A 19,867-nucleotide genomic window follows, 5' to 3' on the forward strand; every position below is an offset into this window, starting at 1 on the left:
TCGTCCTCAAACTGGGAATATTATATTTGGTCTCCACAATTCCAAATCATTGATATACATTGTAAACAGCTGGTGGCCAAGTACTGGTCCTTACAGTACCCCACTAGTCACAGCCTGATAATGTGAGAATGACCAATTTATTCCTACTCGTTGTTTACTGTCTGTGAGCAAATCACTAATCCAAGCCAGTACTTTACCTTTTATCCAATGCACTTTAATCTTTCTAACTTTTCATGAAGGACATTATCAAATGCCTTCTGAAAGTCTAAGTATGCTATGTCCATTGGCTCTCCTTTATTAATTTTATTAGTAACATCTTCAAAAACCTTTAGCAAGTTGTTAATAATGATTTTTCATTCACAGATTCATGTCTACCATGTCCAATCAGATCATTATTATCCAAATGACTATTTATTAAATTACCTGTAATAAGATTTGACGTTTTCCATATTATTGATGTAAGGTAATGGGCCAGTGGTTCTCTGCTTTCTCTCTCACTCCCTTATGAAATAGTGATGTGACATTTTCTACCTTTCAATCATCAGGATTTATTCCAGAATTTATAAAAGTTTAGAGGATAATCACCATCATTATTGCCACCGCCTTCATCACTGTGGAATGCAGACATTAAGTCCTAGGGATCGTCAACTTTCAGCCCCATTAATTTCTATTGTACAATCTTCTTATTACTATTACTTATTTCTTTATTCTCTCAAGCCACTTGAATCTCTAGTCCTTGAATTTACAATCAAGAAAGAAATTGTGAGACATCTGGTTAGAAATTGTCCCATCGGGCAGACACAGCGTGGGTTCATGAAAGGCAGGTCATGTTTAATCAATTTGCTGGAATTCTTTGAGGACATTACGAGCACAGTGGACAATGGGGAACCCGTGGATGTGGTTTATCCATAGAAACATTTGAACAGTCTGTTTTTATGTTTTTTGCTATATTGCATTTATGTTCTATTCTCATTTATCAGTTTCTTGGTTCTCCTTTATTATAATTTATAAACCTTCCAATCCTCAGAATTACTGCTATTTCTTCCTAAACAAAATGACATGCTAGATAAGCTAGACTATTGATTGATTAGTTGATTGATTGCTGTCACATGTACTGAAATACAGAGAAAAGTGTAGGTTTGTGTACTATACAGGCAGATTGTACCATTCAAAATGCATCAGGGTAGCAGAACCTATAGTGTTACACTCGCAGAGAAGGCGCAGAGAGAGGGGGATCAGTATTTGAGAGGTCCATTCAAAAATCTGATCACTTAGGGGAAGAAGCTGTTCTTGAATCTGTTTGTCTTTATATTCAAACTTTTATATTCTCTGCATGATGGGTGATGGTGGGAGAGAGGAAAACCGAGGTGGGAGGGGTCTTTGAATCTGTTGGTTGCCTTCCCGAGGCAGCGGAAAGTATAGGTGGATCAATGGGTGGAAGGCTGGTTTGTGTGCTGGACTGGGCTGTGTTCACAATTCTCTGTAATTTCTTGCAGTCTTGGGAAGAGCAGTTGCCAAACAGCGCTGTGCTGCATTCAGATAAGATGCTTTCTATGGTATGTCTGTAAAAAGTGGTCAGCATCCTTGTGAACATACCAAATTTCCTTAGCCGCCTGAGGGAGTAGAAACATTGTTGTTCTTTCTTGACTGTCACATTGACATGGGTAGACCAGGGCAGATTGTTGGTGATCAGGAACTCTCAGGAACTTGATGTTCCCGAACATCTCCACCTCAGCACCATTTATGTAGACAGGGGCATATCCTCCACTCTGCTTCCTGAAGTCAATGACCAGCTCCTTTGTTTTGCAGATGTTGATAGAGAAATTGTAGTATTTACACCATGCTGCTAAACACTCAATTTCTTTTCAGTATTCTGTCTCATCATTGTTTGACATCTGACCTACAACAGTGGAGTCATCAGCAAACTTGTAAATGGAGTTGGGGCAAATTTGGCCACACAGTCATGAATGTATACAGAGTGTAGCAGGAACTGAGTACATAGCGTTGCAGGGCACCACTGTTGAGGATCACAATGGAGGAGATCTTGTCACCTATTTTTACTGATAGCAGTCTATGGGTCAGGAAGTTGAGGATCCAGTTACAGAGGGGCAGCCGGAATCTGGATCTTAGAGTTTAGAGATGAGTCTATTTGGATTATGGTGCTGAAGGTGGAACTGTAGTCAGTAAGTAGGAGCCTGATGTAGGTATCCTTGTTATCCAGATGTTGCAGGGAGGAGTGTTGGGCAAGGGAGATGGTGTTTTCTGTGGACCTGTTGCACTGTGAAACAAATTGCAAAGAATAAAGGCAACTTGGTAAGCTGGTGTTAACATGAGCCATGACTAACATCTCAAAGCACTTTATAATTATAGAGGTCAGAGCGACCGGACGGTAGTCGTTGAGGCAGGCTGTATGATTTTTCTTTGGCACTGGAATGATGGTGGTCTTCGTGAAGCAGGTGGAGACTTCAGATCATAGTAAGGAGAGGTTAAAGCTCTCTGCAAATACTCCCACCCGTTGGTTCACACAGGATCTGAGTGCACTGTCAGGGACTCCATCCAAGCAAATCACTTTCTATGGGTTCACTGGACACCCTGCAGTTCATGTATTGACCCAACTGCTCAACAGATGATGCCATTTCCACCACCCTCCATCTGGCCCTCACCCACCTGGAGAAAAAGGACACCTATGTCAGACTTTAGTTCTGCATTTAACAGTATCATTCCTTAACACATTGGGAAGCTGAGTCTGTTGGGCCTAAATACCTCCCTTTGATCCTGGACTTCCTGACTGGGAGACCTCAGTCAGTCCAGATTGGGAACAGCATCTCCAACACTATCACACTGAGAATGGAGGCCTCCCTGCTGACATGTGCAGAGATGCACAGGTCGAATCACATCATCAAGTACTCATGATATGACTGTAATGGTTCTCATTAGCAGGAACAATGAGTCAGCAAACTGAGAGGAGGTGCAGCAGCTAACGGACTGATGCAGAACCAACATCCTGTCTCTGAACATAGACAAAACAAAAGGAATGGTTGGTGACTTCAGGATGGCATGGAGCGACCATTCTTTGCTCAACATTGACAGCTCTCCTGTGGAGATCATGAAGAGCACCAAATTTCTTGGTGTCCACCTGGCGAAGAATCTCACCTGGACCCTCAACACCAGCTCCATAGACAAGAAAGTCCACCAGCGTCTCTACTTTCTGCGCAGGCTAAGGAAAGCTCACTCCCCCCCCCCCCCCCACCCCACCCCACCAGAGTACCCTGAGCTGCTCCATCACTGCCTGGTTCAGGAATTGCACTGTCTCAGATCGTAAAGCCCTACAATAGATAGTGAGGACAGCTGAGAAGATCATCGGGGTCTCTCTTCCTTCCATTACAGACATTTACACCACACACTGCATCTGAAAGGCTGAGAGCATTGTGGAAGACCTCACACACCCCTCACTCAGGTCTCTCACTGCCAGACAGTTTCTTCCCCCAAGCCATCAGGCTTCTTAACACAGTATGATCAGATTTTTTCCCATCTGGAATTCTTGGCATGACTTCAAATTGCTGCTAGAAAAATGTCTATCGTTCATCATTCTTCTATTAACTGTAACTTGTGTGTTTTGCACTTCTCATGCACTTCATGCCATGTATGATTGTGTAGTTTGTGCTGTCAATGTAGCACCCTTAGTACTGAAGAAATACTGTCTTGTTTTTACTGTATCTGTTGCATATGGTAGAAATGACAAATTAAAGCTTCTCTACTCTACTCTTGAGAGTGAACCCACGGAAAGCGATTTGCCTAGATCTTGTCCCCGGCAGTGCACTTAGATCCTGTGCGAACCAGCTGGTAGAGGTATTTGCAGACAGCTTTAACAATCTAACATCTGTGGTGGTGACCAGCATGAGTATAGGCGGATCTGATACTGTCGGGATAGCTGATATTTTTTCGCTGACGTTCTGTTCAAATCCATCGTAGAATGCTCATCAGGTAAGGAGGACCGTTGCCTGCAATTTAGTTTGACTTTGCTTTGTAACTCATTATGTTGTGTAAGCCTTGCCCCAAATTATGGGTGTCCGTGTGGTTGGTCTCGGTCTCAAGCTTAGTTTGGTATTGCCTCTTGGCATCTCTGAAGGCTTTATGAAGGTTGTATCTGGATTTCCAGGGTTCCTGGTTTGAACTGTAATGATACTGTGGCTTTAACAGGTGACTTTTGTTATGGTTTCTTTTAGAGAGAGGTTGGAGGACAAGTGCAGAGCATTCTGTGAGAAGATAAACAACTTGTGAACCCTTTGGTGATTTTTTTGGTGTGGTTTATTGGAACAGTAGAAGCAGCCGGTGTGGTAAAGCTCTCAACCACAGAACCAGGGATTTTAAGTTTAGCTTTCAGTAATTGCTGATAGGATCTTGAAAAAGTGGAAGCAATTTTCCCTCTCTTGATTACAGCCAAAAGCTGGAGGTTCTCTTGCTAGGCTGCTGGATTGCATGTTAAAAAAAATCTGTTTTCTGAATTTTCCTTTTGCCAATGGCGTGTTTCTGGGGTATTACTATTATTGGAACAGTTAACTAGTAATAGTTACTGTGTCTATTATTATGTTAAGTTTTCCAATAGAGTTGTTATTCCAAATTCTTCATTCTTTTGTTGTGTTTCAACGACAGTGTTTGAATAAATTATGTTTTGCTTAATGTCGAGTAGTTTGACCAATCGAATTGCATTTGGAACACAGCACCTGACACTTACCTTTAAAATAAGAAAAAGTTCATGTCTGGACTTCCTTCTTAATATATTTTGAGAGGTCTGGGCTGGTCCATAACAGTATGCCTCAGACCTGATTGAACCTAGTCAAAGCATTTGGAGAATCTTCTTAAACTAGGTAAGCCAAATAGATTCTGACTAAATTACAGAAAAGTAAATGCAGTAATGAAAGCCAATTCATATCCAATCCCTCAGTTACTGGATTGACAGTACATCATTCCGTTATGATTGATCTATTGAAGGGGTGTACTGGCAAATACCATTAATATCAAAGAGGTTAAAGATGTATCAGCTTCTGCTACACCAAATGTGTTATATCAATGTTTAATCACGCCATTTGGGTTTAAAAATTCTCCGGTTAATTTTCAAAGATTCATGAGTCATATCACAGCTAAAGTGCCAACTCTGTAGTAAAACAATATTATAAAATACATTAACAACTGGGAAGAACATGTAAAACAATTAGAAGATGCATTAAAGGAAATAGTTAACTAGCTCAATACAATATCTTGTCAAGAGTGAGTTCACAAAAGTGAGAATAACTTATTTGAATGTGTAACAAAGGCAGTGGCAAGCGTAGCCAAAAATATAAAAGTGCAGTGAAGAAATGCAAATTAATCTGCATTTTGGAGAGCCAGGGACTAATCAAAAACAGTCAAAGTGCTTTTGTTAAGGGGAGGTCATGTCTGACCAATGTGTTTGAATTTTTCAAGAGATGACCAGATGTGTTGATGAGGGCAATGCATTTGATGCGGTCTACTTGGACTTCAGAAAGGCTTTTGTTAAGGTCCCACATAGATGACTGATAGCAAAGGAAATGTGCCCATGTGCCAAGGAAATATGGCAAATTGGACCTACAATTGGCGAAGTGGCAACAAGCAAAGGACGATGGTTGAGGAGTATTTTTCCAACTGGAAGTCTGCATACAGTTATGTCCCACAGTGGTCAGTGTTGGGACCTTTTCTGTTTGTGGTTTATGGAATGATTTGGACTTGAATGTGGGAGGTTTGATCAGGAAGTTCGCAGATGATATAAAAAATACTGGGCAGTAAATAAGGAGAAGGAAAGCCTTTGAGTATAAGAAGATATTGACGGGCTGGTCAGATGATCAGTGGCAAATGGAATTCAATCTGAATAAATGTGAGGTGATGCACCTGGGAAGAGCAAACAAGGCAAGAGAATACATGATGAATGGTAGGAACCTGGGAAGCACCAAGGATCAGAGGGAACTACCTGTGCACGAACACTGGTCCCATCAGGTATAAGGACAGGTGGATAAAGTTGTTAAGAAGGCATATGGTATACATATTATTAGTCGAGTTTAAGAGCAGGAAAGTAATGGAAGAACTGTCTTGTAAGTTACTTAGATCATATTTAGAGTACGGTGTGCAGTTCTGGGACCCACGTTGTCAGTGGAATGTAACTGCAGCAGAGAAGGTGCAGAGGCAATTTACCAGGATAGTGCCTGGGCTACAAGAGTGATAGACTGGAGTTGATTTCCTCAGAGCAGAGGAGATTAAGAGAGCACATGACTGAGATAGAGAAAACTATATGGTGCATAGATAGGGTTGACAGGAAGAACATATTCCCCTTGATGGAGGGAACAATGACCAGGAGATATAGATTTACTGTAAAGGACAGAGGTTTAGAGGAGATATGAGGAAAAACTTCACCCAGAGATGGTGGGAACCTGGAACTCACTGTCCGTGAGAGTGGTAGAGGCAATAACCCTCATAATATTGAAGATGTATTTAGATGTCAACTTGCAATGCTGAGGCTTTGGGCCAGCTCGGACACCATGGGTAAAAGGGCCTTTTCCTGTGCTGCAGATCTCAATGACTCCAAGACTTTGAGTCAATTCCCCATTCATAAAACTGAGCCGGAAATCATGAGATGTTTGGGAATGTGTGGATTTTGTCAAACATGTGTGGCTATCTTTAGCACAATGGCTGCACAGTTAATGGATTTGTTAGAAAAACAAGCAAAGGTAATATAGTCAGCAGAGTGACATCAGCTTTCAAGAACCTGAAGGCAATCCAAATAAATGACCCTGTGGTGGCCATCTCTGATTTTAATAAACCTATTTATAATTGACCAGACCAAGCCCCTATAAATGTTCAGAAAATAGTCTGGACCCTAATGTTTTCTTATTATAAAGGTAAATGTAAGGTGTTGCATTCCAGATGCAATTTGATTGGCCAAACTATCAGAATTAATGCAAGACACATACACTACAGTTATAATACAAGAAAGCAAGAAAGAAAGAACTGGAATAACTTAACTCCACTGGAAAACTTAGCAGAATAATAGAAATAGTAACTATTACTAATTAACTATTCCGATATAGTAACATCTCATAAATACGCCCTTGGCAAAAGGCAAATTCAGAAAACAGAGAACCCCCAGCTTTTGGCTGGAACTGAGAGGGGGAAGAATAACTTACACTCCTTTAGAACCCCAACAGCAACTGCTGAAAGGTAAACTAAATATCCTGGTCTGAGGGAGTTTGACCACACCCATTCAGGCTGCTTCTGTTGTTCCAAATTAAAAAAAAACAAGGCCTCACAAGCTGTTTACTGTAGTGGCACCACTATACTGTTCTTCACCTCCGCCTTAAATCCTCTCTTCAAAATAAAGTGAGACATTATAACCACATAAAGCCACAGCATCACCACATTACTAAAATGGTCATTGATGCTAGTGACTTAGGAGTGGTGATGAAAATTGGGGTCTCTTTAAAACTGATTCTTTTTCAAATATTTTCTGTGTAGTGCAAGATTTCATTTCACTGCCAATACAGAGTTACTTGGTTTTCTTAAACAGAAACAATTTATCATAAAGACTAAAGGAAGGCTACAATGATCAGCATCAAGGCCACTTGGTTCCATAAGATGATGTCAAGGAGCTAAATAGAGCCATGTGTCATTTCATTATCAAAGCAATATTTAGGAAAATAGAAAGTTTATTCCCAAAAAAGATTGAAAACTAACTTTCAGATGATTGTGGGCAAGGAACATCAGTTAACCTGACATTGTGACTAGTTTTGCAGTGTCCATTGGCTAGAAGGATTCAAATGGGTTATTTACACAGTGTAAACTAACAATCCTCAGAACAGGGTCTATCAGGAAGTGCTCGCTATAGAGGGCTGACTATGGCAGTGGCAGTGCTCACCAGGCAGCTTTCTTGTTCAGATGGAAGATGGACCTGAAGTGGTCAAGGAAGACCGAGGCAAGGTTTCCCCATCACTTCAGCTAGAGAATAGGATAATCCCTTCACAGCTGTAATCAGACTGATGCATTGTGTCAAACTGCCTGTTCTTGTATCAGTGAAACATCCTCAATTGTCATGCTTGCATAATGTCTTTGTATAATTACTTAATGTGTCATATCTAAGCTGCTGCTTCTTAACAAACTCAATGGATCAACAGAAAATTCCTTACAAATGGTTGCCTTCCTATATGAAGCTGCTGTGGTCCCAAAACCTGCAAGATCAAAAGTAGGTGTACTGTTACCTCAAGGTTCTATGGACCAGACCAAACCCTGTCAAAAAATATCATGGAGATAGCCTAGACCTTATTTTTTTTTAGATTAGATTACTTACAGTGTGGAAACAGGCCCTTCGGCCCAACAAGTCCACACCGCCCCGCCGAAGCGCAACCCACCCATTCCCCTACCTAACACTATGGGCAATTTAGCATGGCCAATTCACCTGACCTGCACATCTTTGGACTGTGGGAGGAAACCGGAGCACCCGGAGGAAACCCACGCAGACACGGGGAGAATGTGCAAACTCCACACAGTCAGTCGCCTGAGGCGGGAATTGAACCCGGGTCTCTGGTGCTGTGAGGCAGTAGTGCTAACCACTGTGCCACCGTGCCGCCCCTACCACTGTGCCACCGTGCCGCCCCTAACCACTGTGCCACCGTGCCGCCCCTGGGGCAAGTTTAAGGTATTGTGTTCCAGATGTGATTCAGTTAGTCAAACTACTGGGCTTTAAGGAAAACACACTTTATTTTTACATCACAGTTAAAATACAAACAAAAACAGAATTGGCATAATTTTAATTTCATTGAAATACTTAATACAACAATAATAATATGTTCCAATATATCAGCTTCCCAAAAACGCACCCATGGCAAATTCAGCAAAAAAACGATTTTCTCATGTGTTCTCTCCAGCCTGGGAGAGAGGAACACTGAAATAAACTATCTAGCAGCAGAAAAAGTACTCAAACTTATAGCTGCAGCAGAGAGAGCTGTATCTAGCAGCTTCAATCTCAACTAAAAACAAAACTAAAAGCCTGGGTCTGTGTGAACCCGACTCCACCCACTCATGCTTTTCTCATCTAATTGAAAAATAAACACTCAAAACAGTTTTTCCATTGCTTCTGAATGTTCTGAAACAGACATCCCATCACCACTGGAAGAGAAATAGCACAGAACAAATCCCCCTTAAAGGCACATATCGTCACAAAGGAAATGAATAGACAACTTAGTGGATCATTTTTGAAAAAGTAAACCAACATCAGAAGAAGGGTTTTACAGTGGAAAAGGAGGTTCAGGATGATTATTGGCTCTTTGACACTTTGAAGAATGCCCATCACAGTTGAAAAGAAACATTCATCTACACTGACCATAATTCTTTAGTTTTGTTTCGAGAAATTTAAGATTAAAAATATGAGATTGTTCAGATGGAGCACATAATTCAACATTAATTCAATCATAGGTGGTAGATCTCTCTATCAGTACTATGCTTCGGATAGCCCAGCACTTCCTCAGTGCTGACCTCCCAGCAGTGTTCCACTCAGTACTAGTCCTTCAATAGTGCAGACCCCACACACCACAAGCAGCACCAGGGACAGAAATCATGAACCCTGGTGCTGCTGCTGGCTCTGGCCCTACATTTGGCCACTGACCCCTAACCCCTAAACTTTGAACCCTTTCCCCTGACCCACATGCAGTGACCCCATCCTCAACATGGGCACAGTTGTTCCTCTAGAACTCCAGGTTTCAGTTATTCAACTCCAATGTGCACCCCTGTCCCAGGTCCAGGTATAGATTATCAAGCATTAGTGCATAAACTGCTTACCAAACTGCTGATAGTGTTGCACTTCTCAGTGATTCCCCTCTGAAACTTTGGGAAACCCTCGTTATTGTTCCTGTATCAGTGCATCACTCCCTCAGTATTGTGGCACCTCACTGGAGTAGTGCACTGGAAATCGTATGCTTTCACTGGTTTGCAAGAGGCACAGCCTGGAGATTAACAGTCAGGGCAGGCAGGGACAAGGTAGGACTAATCAATTAAACTGCATTTACTTCAATGCAAGGGGCCTAACAGGGAAGGCAGATGAACTCAGGGCATGGTTAGGAACATGGGACTGGGATATCATAGCAATTACAGAAACATGGCTCAGGGATGGACAGGACTGGCAGCTTAATGTTCCAGGATACAAATGCTACAGGAAGGACAGAAAGGGAGGCAAGAGAGGAGGGGGCGTGGCATTTTTGATAAGGGATAGCATTACAGCTGTGCTAAGGGAGGATATTCCCGGAAATACATCTCAGGAAGTTATTTGGATGTGACTGAGAAATAAGAAAGGGATGATCACCTTATTGGGATTGTATTATAGACCTCCTAATAGTCAGAGGGGAATTGAGAAACAAAGTTGTAAGGAGATCTCAGTTATCTGTAAGAATAATAGGGTGGTTATGGGAGGGGATTTTAACTTTCCAAATATCGATTGGGACTGCCATAGTGTTAAAGGTTTAGATGGAGAGGAATTTCTTAAGTGCGTACAAGACAATTTTCTGATTCAGTATGTGGATGTACCTACTAGAGAAGGTGCAAAAATTGACCTACTCTTGGGAAATAAGGCAGGGCAAGTGACTGAGGTGTCAGCGGGGGAGCACTTTGGGGCCAGCGACCATAATTCTATTTGTTTTAAAATAGTGATGGAAAAGGATGGACCAGATCTAAAAGTTGAAGTTCTAAATTGGAGAAAGGCCAATTTTGACGGTATTAGGCAAGAACTTTCAAAAGCTGATTAGAGGCAGATGTTCGCAGGTAAAGGGACGGCTGGAAAATGGGAAGCCTTCAGAAATGAGATAACAAGAATCCAGAGAAAGTATATTCCTATCAGGGTGAAAGGGAGGGCTGGTAGGTATAGGGAATGCTGGATGACTAAAGAAATTGAGGGTTTGGTTAAGAAAAAGAAGGAAGCATATGTCAGGTATAGACAGGATAGATCGAGTGAATCCTTAGAAGGGTATAAAGGAAATAGGAGTATACTTAATAGGGAAATCAGGAGGGCAAAACAGGGACATGAGATAGCTTTGGCAAATAGAATTAAGGAGAATCCAAAGGGTTTTACAAATATATTAAGGACAAAAGGATAACTAGGGAGAGAATAGGGCCCCTCAAAGATCAGCAAGGCCACCTTTGTGTGGAGCCACAGAAAATGGGGGAGATACTAAATGAATATTTTGCATCAGTATTTACTGTGGAAAAGGGTATGGAAGATATAGACTGTAGGGAAATAGATAGTGACATCTTGCAAAATGTCCAGATTACAGAGGGGGAAGTGCTGGATGTCTTGAAACGGTTAAAAGTGGATAAATCCCCAGGACCTGATGAGGTGTACCCGAGAACTCTGTGGGAAGCTAGAGAAGTGATTGCTGGGCCTCTTGCTGAGATATTGGTATGATTGATAGTCACAGGTGAGGAGCCGGAAGACTGGAGGTTGGCAAACGTGGTGCCACTGTTTAAGAAGGGCAGTAAAGACAAGCCAGGGAACTATAGACCGGTGAGCCTGACCTCAGTGGTGGGCAAGTTATTGGAGGGAATCCTGAGGGACAGGATGTACATGTATTTGGAAAGGCAAGGACTGATTAGGGATAGTCAACATGGCTTTGTGCGTGGGAAATCATGTCTCACAAACTTGATTGAGTTTTTTGAAGAAGTAACAAAGAAAATTGATGAGGGCAGAGTGGTAGATGTGATCTATATGGACTTGAGTAAGGCATTCAACAAGGTTCCCCATGGGAGACTGATTAGCAAGGTTAGATCTCACAGAATACAGGGAGAACTAGCCATTTGGATACAGAACTGGCTCAAAGGTAGAAGACAGAGGGTGGTGGTGGAGGGTTGTTTTTCAGACTGGAGGCTGAGGGGCGACCTTATAGACGTTTACAAAATTATGAGGGGCATGGATAGGATAAATAGACAATGTCTTTTCCCTGGGGTTGGGGGTTCCAGAACTAGAGGGCATAGGTTTAGGATGAGAGGGGAAAGATATAAAAGAGACCTAAGGAGCAACGTTTTCACACAGAGCGTGGTACGTGTATGGAATGAGCTGCTAGAGGATGTGGTGGAGGCTGGTACAATTGCAACATTTAAGAGGCATTTGGATGGGTATATGAATAGGAAGGGTTTGGAAGGATATGGGCTGGTTGCTGGCAGGTGGGACTAGATTGTGTTGGGATATCTGGTCAGCATGGACAAGTTGGACCGAAGGGTCTGTTTCCATGCTATACATCTCTATGACTCTACTAAAACACTTCTCTGTAACTTGTTTCAAACTTCAAGCTGTTCAGTTACCTGACAACCAATCATTCAAACAGGCAAAAGGTTAATATTATTGATGAGAGGTCACTAGTCCATAGACCAATCAACATTTTTGTTGCCACCCAGCTGCATCTGTACAGAATCCCATAGCTCTTATTCACCTGTAACCTCTCCTATTCCAGCTTTTTCAAACAGCTATTCATCATGCTTACCATCGATATCAGGTTACTTTTCAAAACATCTTTTGAAAGCAATGATTTTAAAAGTTCTTTTAATTTAAGTCCACAATTTTAATAAAGAACATAAAAATAAAATGACATGGTCCTTACAGCCATGACGTTCCAATAGTGTAGCACTTCCTCAGCACTAACCATCCAACAATGCAGCACCATCTCTGTACTTACCTTTGCATTACACAATCCTTCCTCAGTAATGCCCCGTTCAGGACAACAATTCCTTATTTTCAGCAGTGGGGGTCAGTTAGCTAGCCAGTTTGCAATGCAATGTGATGGCACTTTATGGGTTCACTTCCTGCACTGGCTTGAGTTACCATGAAGGACTCTCCCCTCAGAAAAGGTGTGGTGACCTGTAGGTTAAACCTCCACCAGTCATCTCTCTCCACTGAGATGACCTTTACTTTTTCTCATTGAGTGCTGCTCCTCTTGAAGTGGGGCTCTCCCTCACTGTTGCTCTTCTGAGAATTTGATGCTGCCTCAACATAAAATTTCCAGGTATTGGCCCCCCAATGGTCTATTACTCCTCCAGCACCAACAATCACCCTCATCACAAAACAGACTATCCAACAGTGCAGCAATGCCTGTGTACCTGTCCCTCTAAAAGTGCAGCACACGCTCGGTGTTCATCCTTCAACAGTGCAGAACTCCCTCATTACTTCGACAGAGCTGATGTTCCTGTAGTATGGCACACCCTCTGTACTGACACATTGTATGTGTAGCACTCCATTAGTGCTGGCGCTCTGACTGTGCAGCACTCCCTTAATACTGATGATCTGAAAATGGCTCTCCCTCTCAGGTTTGTGCTTCTGTAGCACTCCAACAGTGCAGTGCTCACTCAGTATTGACCCACCAACAGTGAAAGGCACCCTCAGTACTGCTCTTCTGAAAGCACAGTGTTCCCTCAATGGAATGCCACTTTACAAACATCAGAATGAGAGCTGAATCTACAAAAATCTGATTCAGAAAGGGTCCTGTTATTGAGACAAATGAATATTGAAAGTAACATTTCATATTTTTAAATGAGGATTAGAATTCAGCTAAAAATGAGGAACTTTAGTGTGGAAGGTTCCATTTCTAAATTTATGCATCAAAAAACTGAACCCAGTTGTCTAAAATTATTACATTTCTTCTTTTTCTAAAAAAAAAACAGATTGGCAACAAATTTTAGCAACTTTGATGGTGTTGAATTGAGGTTTTAAAATATTACATTTCATTTAACTCAAACCAAACCTGTTTTTAATCTGTTCAGTTATCTGTAACTAAGTTAAATGATGTGGCAGCCTAATGATCTCACTGGAGGTTTCAACTGAATATAAATAGAGCTGTTAAATTTCTGAGTATTATGTCCAGTCAGGTGGAGCTATAATTATTGTTCACCCAAGATGCATCGCCAAGAACTCATTCATCCTTTGGACCTCATTTACTACCCTGTTCTTTCTGCTTTTGGTATTCCAGGCAAGTCATTAGAACACTAATGTTATATGAACATGTGATTAGAGTACTGCTGTTGTGTGTGTGCTATCTTGATGAAATGGACATAGTTCTGATGCAGAAATACTGCACATTTTGATGAAACCCTTTAGATCAGTATCATGGTTGAATTGGATTTATGAACTTTGTAGAATTAATACTGTTGTTATGATTCTAAAATGCAGCAGGAGATGAAACAAAAATCAAGTTCAATTGTTAAAGAGAAAAATAGAGAACAACCAAAAATGTAAGGAGTGATTCACTCATCAGGCTGAATCTTTTTTTGGCTAAGTGACATTTTTGTTCAGCTCCATGACGAGTTTCTCACTGTGGCGCTTATCAGCTTTTCTTGCACTATCTCATCCAATGCTAGCCTAATTCTCACACTCGAGGTGTTTGTTTGTGCCAAGATGGGCTGAGCTATTCCAGGGTCCCTGGCATGAGCACTATCTTTGATACCTGGACAGACTCTGTCAATGTGGAGCTGCCCGGCATGGTTGGTGACATTTGCCCAAGAATGCCAGACAAGGGGAAATTGGACAACTTTGTAGACAAGGATCTGGAGGTCCTGTTAGATGGTGTGGTGCAGAGGAGGCTGTCCTCATCCCCCAGTACCAGCAGAGGTGGTCACAACACCAGATCCTGCCAAACTGCTCCAAGTTTACTAACCAGGTCAGTGCAGTCTCAGTTGTCTGGAGGAATATCCATCAGTGCAGAATGAAGGTCAATGTTCATCTGTGCAATGCCAATGTAAGTGCCACCATCTTCTCTCTGCTACCTCACACCCTGTCCATCTCTGCTATTGTACACACCCCCCACCAAGGCTCAAACTTTACAACTCCCACTGTTGTCAGCAACATCTTCACTCTTTCTCTCTCATCCACCTGAATCCCTGACATTATGAACCCTGCATGCTCTCTGCACTGCCCATTCTTTCAATCAGGGCACCTCACTACTTTATTCCCCCCGGCCTGGCCTCCACCAACACTAATATTAGTGCCACCCAATTTCATCTAATTTGATCCCTCCCTTTGTCCCATTCTCAGTGAACACAGCCCACAACAGCACTAATAGGGCAGACAGGTGGTGGGTTGCTCAAGATTTGGCTCCTGACCTCCTATAGGAGAGGAGCCTGACCCTGTCTGCCTCAGGGCTAACTGACTGTGCCCAAGCCCCTGGATTGAAATAATTCCACTCTTTCTTTAATCAGATTTTATTATTTATGTTGTCAAATCTATTTTGACTATAGATTATTAAACATTTTGAAATGTATCGCTTCATCAAGTATAAAGGACACAAATGTAATATAATGTCTTGAAGAAATTATGAGGTACACAATAAGAATGCAACAGGAGATATGGTAGATATGGATTTTCATAAGCTGGCGATAAGGAGACATAAAAGAAACATCTTAGATGTGAAACTCTAAAATGTTATCAACAAGAAAGAGGAAAACAAATAGCTATCATGCAGACATAGTCCAGCAAAATGGCAGATACACAGTTTAATATAGAGACACGGGGTCGTGGGGGTCAAGTCCATAGTTCCCGGAAAGTGACCAAGCAAGTAGATTGGGCCTCAAAGAAGCCATATGGCATGCTTTTCTTTTTCAGTGAGGGCATTGACTACAAGAGTCAGGGTGTCATGTTGCAGCTTTATAAGAGTTTGGTTACGCCACACTTAGATTATTGCATTCAGTTACAGTTGCCACATTACAGAAAGGATATGGAGGCTTTGGAGAGGGTGCAGAAGAGGTTTACCAGGATATTGCCAGGATTAGAGAGTATGAGCTACAAGGAGAGACTAGAAAAACTCGGTTTGTTTTCTCTGGAGCAGCGGAGACTGAGGGGACACTTGATAAAAGGCTATAAACTTTTGAGATGCATGGATAAGGTTGACAGTCAGAATCCTTTTTCCAGACTTGAAATGTCTGATACTAGGGAGCATTCATTTAAGGTGAGAGAAGAAAGGTTCAATGGAGATATAAGGGACAGGTTTTTTACACAGAGAGTGGTAGGAGTCTGGAACGCACTGTTAGAGGTGGTAGAGACACATAAGACAGGAGCGTTTAGGGGACTTTTAGATAAACCCATGAATATGCAAGGAATGGAGGGCTATGGACCAAGGGCAAGCAGAAGGGATTAGTATAATTTGTTGTCATGTTCAGCACGCTATTGTGGGCCAAAGAGCCTGTTCCTGTGCTGTATAGTTCTATGATCTAAGTGTGCACCGATATATTTTTGTAGGAAAAATAAGAAAGGCAATATAAACTTATTTTAAATGGAGTGTATTTTCTCAAATCTTTGAATGTAGCAGGGCAATTTGACAAAACTGTTAAAGAGAGCATTCGATATCTCTCAAGTTATTAACAAGAGGAGTGGCGTATTGAAGCAAGAAAATTATGTTAGATCTACAAACAAATACTGGTTCGGCCTCAACCACATGATGGCGTGTTGCCTTCCTGGTGCCAGGTTCATGATTTCACAGAGCAGCTGAAGGACATCCTTCTAGGGGATGGGAAATAACGGACCACTTTGGTACCAATGATGGAAACAGAAAGAAGTATGAGGCCCTGGAGGCAGAGCTCAGTGAGTTACGAAATAAATTAAAGAGTGGGACCTCAAGAGCAGGAATCTCATGATTCATCCCTTTTCCATGTGATAGTGTGCATTAGAACAGGATGACAAATTTATTCAACACCGCGGTGGAGGAATGTGTGGGAAGGAAGGCTTCAGATACTTGAGGAATTGGGACCAGTTCTAGGACAGGTGGGATCTGTACAAGGTGAATGTTTTGTACCTTAATAGATCTGGGACTGGTGCTCCCACAGGGAGATTTTCTTGTGCTGTCGGGCTAGGTTGAAACTAACTTGTCAGGAGATTGGAAAACTGAAGAGTAACCTAAATTGGTAGGAAGTAAAGTTTGGGTCTTAATTGTCCGTTTTAGTAGGTATCTGAAAAGCAGGAGTAGTTAGAGTAAATGTTGGTCCCTTAGAAGCAGACACATGGAAAATATTAATTTTGGAATTGTCCCTCCAGATTTGGTACGGTTGTCTTTATTGGCCAGTGCATTGAGTATAGGAGCTGGGAGGTCATGTTGCAGCTGTACAGAACATTGGTTAGGCCACTTTTGGCATATTGCATGCAATTCTGATCTCCCTAGTACATGAGATGTTGTGAAACTTGAATGGGTTCAGAAAAGATTTACAAGGATGTTGCCAGAGTTGCAGGGTTTGAGCTATCGAGACAGGCTGAATCGGCTGGGTCTGTTTTCCCTGGAGTGTCAGAGGCTGAGGGGTGACCATATAGAAGTTTATAAAATCACGAGAGGCTTGGATAGGTTGAACAGTCAAGGTCCCTGGGTAGGAGTGTCCAAAACTAGAGGGCATGGTTTAAAATTAGAGGGGAAAGATATAAAAGGGACCTGAGGGGTAACATTTTCATGCAGAAGGTGGTGCGAGTATGGAACAAGTTACCAGAGAAAGTGGTGAAGGCTGGTACAATTACAACATTTAAAAGGCATCTGGAAGGATACATGAATAGGAAGGGGTTAGAAGGATACAGGCCAAATACTGGCAAATGGGACTAGATTAATTTAAGATATCTGTTCAGTATGGACAAGTTGGACTGAAAGGTCTGTTTCCCTGCTATACATCTCTATGACTGTATGACATATCTCAGGAAAGTTATTATTATTTCACTTCCATAAAGCTATTTTGACTGCATGATCACTTTATGACTTTCCAAGTGCCCTACTATCACCAAATTAATAATAAATTCCACTAATTTCCATATGACAGATGTGAGGATAACTGACCGATAGAACATAGAACAATAGAGCACAGCAATAGGCCCTTTGGCCTTCCATGTCTGTACTGACCATGATGCCATTCCAAACTAAAAGTCCATCTGCCTACACATGGGCCATATCCCTCTATTCTCTGCTTGTTTATATATCTGTCTAAATATCTCTTCAAACTTTGCTCACCTATCTACTTCTATCACCTCCCCTGACAGTGCATTCTGGGCACCTACAAGCCTCTGTGTAAAAGGTTTTCCTCACACATCTCCCTTAAACATTTCTCCTCTCACCTTAAACCACTGTCCCTAGTATTTGACATTTCGACTTGGACTATCCAACATTTTCATGTCCCTCAGAATTTGACATACTTCCACCAGGTTGCCCTCACCTCAGCCACTGATGCTCTAGCAAAAACAATCTAAGTTTGACCAGCCTCTCCTTATTGTTAATGCACTCCAATCCAGGCAATATCCTGGTAAACCTGCGACCAAAGGTCACAGGTAACCTGATCCTGTGGTTTATTTTAAACTTTATGGCTAATAATTTTTCAGCACATTTTCTGAGTGATGGTGATTATTTTAAGTTTCTCCCTATCATTCACTTAATAATTTTCGAGTATCTTTGAGAATTTAAAAAAAGTTTTCCAGAGTGAAGTCTGGCACAAAACATCTGTCCAACACATTTGCTATTTCCTTATATTCCATTAAAGTAAGAAAAAACCTACACCGGTAAAGTTAGAGGAAGGGAAGGGGCGTTGATACAGAAAGTGCCTACACAGGATTCCCAACTTTCACCATTCTGTATGAACAAGACTATTAATTAACCAAGTGACACACAACATCCTGGACTGTACCATTTATTCATGGCTCAGAAATTAAATGGGGATTTTTGTGCTTTTAGAAGGCTTCGCAGTACACCTTCTTGTATTTGGTCATGGTGTCCCACCGGTTGGCAGGGCATTTGCCATTAGACTCAGCATTGGAATGCCGAAAAACACCCCTGACCTTTGACTCTGACTCTCCTGATACCCTCTCCTGCAATTTAACTCCACAACGCCTTTCTGGCCTCCATCACTTTTAGTCTGGAGTTCCAAAATGATCCTTGATCTTTGGATGCATCACATCTGTGGATGTGGAGATGATAGACAGTTTCAAAACAAAATTGCATGGGTACTTGAAGGAAATGGAAACTTGCAGGGCTATGTTGACAAAGTGGGTGGAATAGTACTGATTGAATTGCGCCACTGAAAGCTCGTATAGAGTTAATAAATAAAATAGTTCATCTCTGTGCCGTACATTATACTATGACCATTTCAGGTCTCAATAACTTTGATCCTCCAGTCATAATTCTTTTTCAGATCAATTGCTCTATTATCCATATGGACAGCACAATCGCTTCCTCCGATTTGTCCATTCTATATTACAATCCAGAAGAAATCGAAGTCAGATTCATCAAAACTCCTGCTTTTACATTGGATTTGGTCAATAATTTATGTATTTTTGTTTCTTATTTTGCAGTTAACTTGTTGGCAATTGTAATCCTGTCCCGTGGAAAATGTGGCCTATCCAAGTGCATCTCTTATTACCTGGTGTCAATGGCAGTAGGAGATCTGATGGTCATTATCACAGATGTAATATTATACAAGATTTTCTACTTTTATTTCCAAAGTTCTTTCTTTGACACAACACCAATGTGTCGCCTTATTGTTGTTCTTTATGCATCAAGTCAAGATTGTTCGGTTTGGCTAACAGTGGCTTTTACCTTTGATCGCTTCATTGCCATTTGTTGCCAGAAGATGAAAAGAAAATATTGTACTAGTGAGACAGCAGCCATTGTTATCACAGTTATATGTGTAATATTCTGTTTAAAATGTATTCCATGGTACTTTGCATTTGGACCGCGACATGTAATTAATAATGTTCAGTGGGATTGTATCCTGACACAAACATTTTCTAACTCAGAAATGTGGGCAGTATTCGCTTGGCTCCATCGTATTTTCACCCCATTGCTCCCATTTGGTTTAATTCTACTGTTCAATATTCTGACTG

At 41.5% G+C, this 19,867-nt stretch overlaps 1 long non-coding RNA gene across 5 annotated transcripts in view; it reads left to right on the top strand.

Annotated features, from left to right (window-relative positions):
- Positions 1–19,867, top strand: part of LOC148145943 (uncharacterized) — a 74,868-nt gene that overhangs the window by 44,591 nt on the left and 10,410 nt on the right. The window contains exon 3 of one of the 5 annotated variants that reach the window (XR_015760901.1): positions 19,337–19,445. The exons of the other annotated variants lie outside the window; for them this stretch is intronic. This is a non-coding gene — a long non-coding RNA (uncharacterized LOC148145943). Of the gene's footprint in view, positions 1–19,336; positions 19,446–19,867 lie in introns of those variants that run through there. 5 annotated transcript variants of the gene reach the window in all.

Source organism: Chiloscyllium plagiosum, unplaced genomic scaffold (genome assembly GCF_037043375.1).
Source record: "Chiloscyllium plagiosum isolate Xiang-an unplaced genomic scaffold, Cpla_swu_hap1 HiC_scaffold_22, whole genome shotgun sequence".
Taxonomy (NCBI): domain Eukaryota; kingdom Metazoa; phylum Chordata; class Chondrichthyes; order Orectolobiformes; family Hemiscylliidae; genus Chiloscyllium; species Chiloscyllium plagiosum.